The 10000-nt window shown below is 33.3% G+C and overlaps 1 pseudogene; it reads left to right on the forward strand.

The window, feature by feature from the left end:
- The first annotated feature begins 1187 nt into the window (after positions 1 to 1187).
- The window catches only part of LOC129894773 (uncharacterized), an 18332-nt pseudogene continuing 9519 nt past the window's right edge, over positions 1188 to 10000 (forward strand).

The raw sequence follows: 10000 nt of genomic DNA on the forward strand, positions 1-10000 counted from the left end.
CGTTCGTCCCCGAACGGTCAAAAGAAGAGCGAGGGTAGAAAAGGGTACCTGACTCAACGAACAAATATGGATATGTTTCACGCATATCAGCCTCAATCTCCCAAGTAGACTCCTCAACTGGACGATTCTTCCATTGAACCTTCACAAAAGCATCTCTCTTGACCTCAACTTGCGGACCTCCCTATCAAGAATAGGTACAAGCTCCTCCTCATAAGAAATATTCTCATCAAGCAAGACTGAATTCCAACGAATAATATAGGTTCCATCACCATGATATTTCTTTAGCATAGACACATGAAACACTGGGTGCACTCCATACAAACCTGGAGGTAAAGCCAATTCATAGGCCACCTCTCCAACACGCTTAAGAACTTCAAACGGCCCAATATACCTCATACTGAGCTTACCTCGCTTACCGAATCTCATCACACCCTTCATGAGTGAAACCTTCAACAACACTTGCTCTCCCTCCATAAACTCCATGTCCCTGACCTTTCGGTCTGCATACTCCTTCTGCCTGCTCTGAGCTGCTAGAAGCTTCTCCTGAATAAATTTCACCTTCTCTATTGATTCCCTCAAAAGATCAGTTCCCCAAGGTCTCACCTCAAACGCATCAAACCAACCAATCGGAGACCTACGTCTCCTCTCATACAATGCCTCAAATGGAGACATATCAATACTCGAGTGATAGCTATTATTATATGAAAACTCTGCCAAGGGTAGGAACTGATCCCAATGACCACTAAAATCTATCACGCATGCATGAAACATATCCTCTAGCACTTGAATTGTCCTCTCAAACTGCCTATTGGTTTGAGGGTGAAATGCATTACTAAGGTCTAATCTAGTACTTAACTCAGCATGCAAGGTCCTCCAAAAGTTAAAAATAAATTGTGTACCTCTATCTGATATGATAGAAATCGGAACTCCATGTAATTGAACAATCTTGCGGATATCGAGTTTGGCTAACTTCTCTGCATCATATGTCACCTTGACTGAAATGAAGTAAGCAGACTTAGTTAGTCTATCAACAATCACCCATATCGAATCAAACTTACCAATATCTTTGGAAGACCAACCACAAAATTCATTGCAATCATTTCCCACTTCCATTTCGGAATGAACATTCTTTGAAGTGTCCCTCCAGGCCTTTGGTGCTCATATTTTACTTGTTAACAATTTGGACAATGGGCCAAAATTACCAATGTCGCGCTTCATTCTACTCCATCAATAATGTTGTCTCAGATGATGATACATCTTGGTTGCACCAGGATGTATAGAGTACCTTGAATTGTGAGCCTTTATAAGAATAATCTAAATCAAATCATCATATACCTCTTGCCAAAGTTTAGAGAAATTCTTGGTCACCCCAATAATTTTGTATATTATGAGCACAAAACCTTTATTTGCCATCAAGTGTCTTTGTAACGCACCATAATAGTCTGTGTAGTCCACTCAACAGAGTAGTTTCAATCCCCTCAAAATTCTCAATAACCATATAGAACTTTAAGTCTATACCATAACATCCCTATAAGTCATCTACCATAATTCAAATAATCCAAGACAACATAAAAACGTAGCATCTTCCACACATCACTGTTTATCACTCAAATAAAAATCCAAACTTCGTAAAAGCCACTGACAAACCCCTAGTAAATCTATACTGAAATAGTTCACATTACATGGTTATATTTGAACTCAAAGGCGATAATCCTACAACCTTCAACTTCGAACCAAGGGTCTATACGAGATGTCTTATTCCTTCACTTTCTTAGATTCTTTCTAAGACACAAATTTCAAATACCTTGAACTCTTTAATACACCAGACTTCTGTTCCTTTCACTAACTCATTTACTAAACTTATCCTATGACCAACAACCCATGATATTTTATCTCAACCTCTAAGCCAAAACTTTAAGTGAAATCCTCCCTTAGGTCCTTTAATAATCAAAAGTAATCAAATTTACAATCCAAGCCATGCAGACAGTCCTTCTAAATGCCTAATACCCGATGAAATCGATCATTTCATACCTCATCAATCCATATCTTGACAAAATATAGTACCACGAACGTAGACTCACAATGAGAAAAAAAAATAAAAATAAACTTGAATTCGTATTCTAACTATCACCTAATTTCCTTATCTTTCAACATTAACTCATACCTTGGAGATCTTTATGAATTCACCTATCTTATCTTATTAGTGATCACATCTCTATTAACCTTACTATATCCTTTGTTAAAAATCCAATTGTACCAGTTATCAAACTCGAAACTACAAAAGAAAATGTATCACCATACTCTAGCCGAACGCTTGTAGACTTCTTTCTCAAATCTTATCCAACAGTTTTTTTTAAGATATATAAGTGACACGTAACACTATCACCATAACCAGAGCAAAATAGATGAAACCATGTGTCTTTGAATTCAATTTTCCACTCTCTCTGAAGATAAATCTTTGGCCTTGCCGTCAGAGTAACTATCGTTTTTCTCACCTCCTTATGAAGGTTAAACTACATGCCACTAATTATTTTCATTTATGACTCCAGGTCCTTTCAAATCTATTCAAGTGGTGTCTAAACACATCCTATAACCTTCAGTATCTTAAGGATACATATGTATCCACGATAGAAAATTAATTGATAGTACTATATACCCTGTCTCGCGTGATTTGGAATAGAGTTAGAGTAATTAAAATCTTCTAGGTAAAAAATGAACGAGCTCCATTTAATAACTTCTATGATACGATCGTTATTTATAAAATAGTAGAAAATCACAACATTAGATACTCCCGCAGGTCGTTATTACCATACCGAAACCCACTGCTAAAAAATCAAGCACTTCTCCAGTTCTCTATTTCAAAAAGGCCTAATTTTGACGTCAAACCCCATACTAACCGACAATCGCAGATCAGAACCAATCATTAAACATGAAGTTCTTCTTATCTTTAAGCATTTCAATAATATCATGTGTCCCTTCATCAACTTAATACCCAGAGACTATAAGCAAATATCATATAAAAAGAAACACAATAAACAATGTATTAGCACTTCTCACTTTCCAACTCCAACACGCTCGGGATTTCTCAAACGATTTCAGCTTGAAACATTAACTCAAGCACTTCTTCTGAAACAAAATCCCTATTTCAACTTCAAAATGCAACCCAATCTCAATATGAATAACTATAAAAAAAAAATTGGCTGAAAACATGAGCTCAAACAATCCTCCAATTAAACAATCCCTAATTTGACTTTAGACACCAAACTCAGTTCCAATTTAATGAATAAACTCTAACACTCATCCGATTTAAAAGCCCTAAATTTGATTTCTAATTCAAAACACAAATACAATTACCTTCTAAAAATAATGAAACCTCACATCTAAAATCAAGAACTTCTCCATTTCTTCGATTAAAAAGCTTAATTTTGACATCTAACACAACCCTAATCAAATTTTGTGAATAAACCGACTGAAACCCACATTAAAGATCACGTTTTAAACAACCCAAGATACAATCAAAAGCAGTTTAAGGTACAAAACAAGTAAAATAAGCAGATCAAATAACACAACTTATCGATTAACACAGCTAGCTTACCCTTCATTAAAATGAGTTACCAGAAGTTTAATGAAACCGATTTGAACCACAACTATCGGAAAAAAAAATCTCCAATCTGAAGAAGAATTTTTTTTTTTTTGGAAACCCTATTATTTTTTGAAGAACTCTGGAAATGCTGCAGTTAAGTTGCGAAGCTGCTTCTTGACTCTTTGATGAGAATGAACTAGACTCAATGGCCCCACATTTAATCACACATAGCCAAGAAATGACCCTAATGACTAGATGAATCTTAAGATTGTCGGACAATTGTAAGTATTCATGGTAGCCCTTCTATATATTCTCATAAGCAAAGTGGTGCACGTAGAACCATTGGTATACTTTAACTATCCCAACAACACAAATGACCAAGTCCGCCCAAGAATGTCACCCTACCAAGATGACAATCACAGGATCGGTACACTCGGTCCACCACTAATGAATCACCTATAGATATGGACACACGTGTGGACATATGTAGCGAATCATACTCCAAGCCATATTCGAGATGAAATAGGTGGTCTCATAAATATGTCGGAACCAAGGTCGAATAACACAAGATACTCCTTTCATAGTGCACATATCAAACATATCTATTCATCTGACTTCATCTCTTTGATTTTTAGCTACCCACAATCAGTCAGCCCGGTCCATATTACAATCGTACACATACTCAATTTATCAAATATCATATATTCTTTACAGTACACCAATTTAGTACCAACTCTAATGAATGGTTTAGACATTGTTGTTGATCTAGTTCTGATCATTTGCAAAAATAAAGTGAAGAAGGTCAGATACCAATTTGTATCACCTAGATACCAATTGGATTCAAGTAATAGTACAAAAGAAAGAAGAAATGGAGTTTTCCTAAAGTCATGTAGCCTCTCGAAGAAGAGTAAAGGCGTCCTCGTACCGTTCCGCAAGACTCTACTAGACCTGTCCTTGTGTGATGAGATCACTGAACCTAAGGCTCTGATACCAAGTTTATCACGACCCAAAATGGACCGTGAGTGGCACCCACACTTAACCTTCTAGGTGGGAGAACCAACGATACAAACCCCAACTAATAAATGTGATAATAACGCGGAAGCTCAATTAAATATGTTTTCCAAAAACCTGAAAGTCATCACATTAAGGACATCTAATTTCTAAAACTAAGTCTGGAAGTATCATACACTAAAATAAACAAATAACAAAATGTGTCCAAAAACTAAAGACACTATGCCATAACCGAGAGAATCCATCATGAGCTAGAAGGATAGCTCACCCTGAAATTCGATGATCTTAAGACTGACTAGAGCTGAGGTCGAGTCAAAGTCTGTGGAACACTCGCTCCACTCCACAAAATTTAACAAGAAAAAAAAATACAAGTAGGGGTCAGTACAGGACAACATGTACTGAGTAGGTATCATCGATCAACTCAAAATAGGAATCAATATGCAATAAGTAATAGCGGGAAATCAACTATAACACTTAATATGTGGCAACCAACAAGATCAAGATCAAGTGACAACATAATGAACATTTTCATAACCAATCAACAATATTAAGATCACACGTGAGGACTCAAGCCTCCATATCACACTCTTTTGGAAATGAGTTATTGGAGATTGGATAGTATTAAGTCATTTTAATTTGTTTTTCTTTAATATTACCATGTCGGAACGTGATACCCGATCCAAATATATTGTGTCGGAACGTGACACCCGATCCAAATTAATCGTGTCGGAACGTGACACCCGATCCAAATATATCGTGTCAGAACGTGACACCCGATCCAAATATATTGTGTCGGAACGTGACACCCGATCCAAATATAATTAATTTATCATTCTTCATGATTACATTCCACTTCATTAACAATATTTCATCAAGCCTTCTTTATTCAAGGCACCATTTTTTTGATTGGGCAAGTTCAACATTATGGATTTCATGGCCTCAGGATTTCAGACCAATCACAATAACATATCAATCATCCAAACCACAATAATTAAATGCGTAGTAAACTTCACACATATTACTCAATAAATATCAATCACTATTCAGAGTCTATCTATGATATAGAATAAAACCATAACCTACCTCAATCGAAGAACTGAAGTAAAGCAAGCTAATCCACCAATCTCTTTTCCCTTCTTCAATGCCTTAGACCAATCTCAATCTATCAAATATATAATATTTATAAGTAAATTAATCCGTAAACACCAATATTATATATATATGTTTAACCTATCCCCAATAAACTCAACTCTATAATCAATTCCCTAAAACTCAAGCCTAGGATTAAATTTTGATTCCTCCAATATCATAACTCTAATGGTATTCATATCATATAACACACTTTCCATTTAATTACATATCTCAATATATCAAAACTTGAATTATAATGTGATAATAATAAGAAAATCTAGAAAACAACGAAGACCCATCGCTGGAAACGAGCATTCCAGAACCTCAACATCTAACCAACATCACGTACAGTGCTTTGCACTTTCAATTTCTCACTCATTTAATTATTAGTATATTAATGACTACATAATCACTTATATATCTATATATATATATATATATATATATATATATAGAGAGAGAGAGAGAGAGAGAGAGAATCATAAGGACAAGCTTGGTACCTTTATTTGATTCCCTTTGTTCCTTCTTTTTTTTCTTTTGTTCTCGTCAGGTGCTGCACTGGTTTGAGCTGCACTGGTTTTTGAGTTATGCCTCAAAACCTAGGTCTTTATTTATTTTAATAAAAATAGGAACATGTGGTATATGATATTAAATAAATTACCACTTTAATCCATTAATTTAATTAGTTATTTAAATTCACCCCTCAACTAATTAAGCATAGTTATTGAATAGTCCAAAATACCCATTAAAAATTTACGGAATGAGTCTTTAATGAAGTAAAAACCTCTAATTCTCAAAATGACCTAATGGGTCGTTACACAGCAACAACAACAACAACAATAACAACAACAACAACGACAGCAAAAGCAACAACAACAACAACAGCAACAACAACAATAATAATAGCAACAACAGTAGCAACAACTACAAGAACAATAATTGCAACAATAGCAACAACAACAACATCAACAACAGCAAAAGCAACAACAACTGCAACAACAACAGCAAAAGCAACAACAATAACAATAACAATAACAATAACAATAACAATAACAATAACAATAACAATAACAATAACAATAACAATAACAATAACAATAACAATAACAATAACAATAACAATAACAATAACAATAACAATAACAATAACAATAACAATAACAATAACAATAACAATAACAATAACAATAACAATAACAATAACAATAACAATAACAATAACAATAACAATAACAATAACAACAACAATAACAATAACAATAACAATAATAACAACAACAATAATAATAATAATAATAACAACATAAATAACAACAACAACAACAACTATAATAATAATGATAATAATAATAATAGCAATAACAAGAATAACAAAAATAATATTAAAGACAACAACAACAATAGCAGCACCACCAACAACATCAACAATAACAACAACAACAACAAGAATAGCAAAAGCAACAACAACAGCAACAACAACAACAACAATAACAGCAGCAGCAACAACAACAACAGAATAACAACAACAACAACAACATCAACAATTATAGCAGCAACAACAACAACAACAAAATAACAACAATAACAACAACAACACCAACAACAGCAACAGCAGCAGCAACAACAACAACAACAACAATAGCAACAACAATAGCAACAGCAACAACAACAGCAGCAACAACAACAATAGCAGCAACAATAACAGCAACAACAGCAACAGCAACAGCAACAGCAACAATAACACTAAAACAATATCAACAGCATCACTAACATTAACAGCAACACTACCATCACCACCAACAGCAATAAGAGTAACAACAACAATAACAATAACAACAACATCAACAACAATAGCAACAACAACAACAACAACAACAATAGCAATAGCAAAAGCAACAGCAACAATAATAATAAAAATAACAATAATAATAACCACAATAACAACCACCACAACGATAATAACAATAATAACAACAACACCAACAGCAGCAGCAACAACAACAACAACAACAACCATAACAGTAATAAAAACAACAACAACAACAACAATAATAACAACAACAATAATAACAACAACAATAATAACAATAACAATAATAACAAAAACAACAATAGCAGCAGCAACAACAATAATAACAACAATAACAATAATAACAACAACAATAATAATAACAATAATAACAACAATAATAATAATAATAACAACAACAACAACAATAACAACAATAGAAACAATAATAACAACAACAATAATAACAACAATAGAAGCAACAACAACAACAATAAGAACAACAACAATAATAATAACAACAACAATAATAATAATAACAACAATAATAAAAAAAACAATAACAACAACAATAATAACATCAACAACAACAGCAACAATAACAATAAGAACAACAACTACAATAATAAAAGCAATAATAACAATAAGAAGAACAACAACAACATCATCAACAACAACAACAAGAACAACAACTACAACAACAATAGCAACAATAACAATAAGAACAACGACAACAACATCAACAACAACAATAACAATAATAACAACAACAATGGCAACACTTGCAGCGCTTCGTACCTGAAGGAGATTCTCCAGTTGGGTTATGCCATATATTAACCAGAAAGGGAGAAACTTGATCCGTGTAGATAAAGTATAGTGTAAGGAAAGGAGCGAGCAAGACTATCTTTGTGAATGCAATAAGAACCGGCTGCTCGCCGCAGCAGAGTGCTTTGCCCATGCTGCAATATCAACAGCAACAACAACAAGAGCAACATCAACAACAACTGCAACAACAACAATAACAAAATAACAACAATAACAACAACAACACCAACAACAGCAATAGCAGCAACAACAACAACAACAACAATAGCAACAACAACAACAACAGCAGCAACAACAACAACAGCAGCAACAATAACAGCAGCAACAACAACAACAACAATAACACTAAAACAATATCAACAGTAGCAATAACATTAACAGCAACACCACCACCACCACCACCACCAACAATAAGAGTAACAACAACAATAACAATAACAACAACATCAATAACAACAACAACAACAACAACAATATCAATAGCAAAAATAACAACAACAACAATAATAACAATAATAACAACAACACCAACAGCAGCAGCAGCAACAACAACAACAACCATAATAGTAATAAAAACAACAACAGCAACAATAACAATAATAACAACAACAATAATAATAACAACAATAATAACAAAAACAACAATAGCAGCAGCAACGACAATAATAACAACAATAACAATAATAACAACAACAATAATAATAACAATAATAACAAAAAAAATAACAACAATAATAATAATAATAACAACAACAACAATAATAACAATAGAAGCAATAACAACAACAACAACAATAACAACAATAGAAGCAACAACAACAACAATAAGAACAACAACAATAATAATAACAACAACAATAATAATAACAATAATAATAACAAAAACAATAACAACAACAACAATAATAATAACAACAACAGCAATAATAACAATAAGAACAACAACTACAATAACAAAAACAATAATAACAATAAGAACAACAACAACAACATCATCAACAACAACAACAAGAACAACAACTACAACAACAATAGCAACAATAATAATAAGAACAACGACAACAACATCAACAACAATAATAACAACAACAATAACAACAATAGCAACACTAGCAGCAACAACAACAAAAACAACAACCACAGCAATATCAACAGCAACAACAGCAAGAGCAACAGCAACAACAACTGCAACAACAACAACAACTGCAACAACGACAACAAGAACAACACTAACAACAGCAACAGCAGCAGCAACAACAACAGCAACAACAATAGCAACAACAACAACAAAAGCAACAATAACAATAACAGCAACAATAATAACAGTAGCAACAACAACAGCAACAGCAATAATAACACTAAAATAATATAAACAACAACAATAACATTAACACCACCACCACCACCACCAACAACAACAATAAAAGTTACAACAACAATAACAATAACAACAACATCAACAACAACAGCAACAATAGCAATAGCAAAAGCAACAGCAATAACAATAATAACAATAACAATAATAATAACCATAATAACAACCACCACAACAATAATAACAATAATAACAACAACACCAACAGCAGCAGCAGCAACAACAACAACAACCATAACAGTAATAAAAACAACAACAGCAACAATAACAATAATAACAACAACAA

The sequence above is a fragment of the Solanum dulcamara genome, chromosome 7 (assembly GCF_947179165.1).
Source record: "Solanum dulcamara chromosome 7, daSolDulc1.2, whole genome shotgun sequence".
NCBI classification, from domain to species: Eukaryota; Viridiplantae; Streptophyta; class Magnoliopsida; order Solanales; family Solanaceae; genus Solanum; species Solanum dulcamara.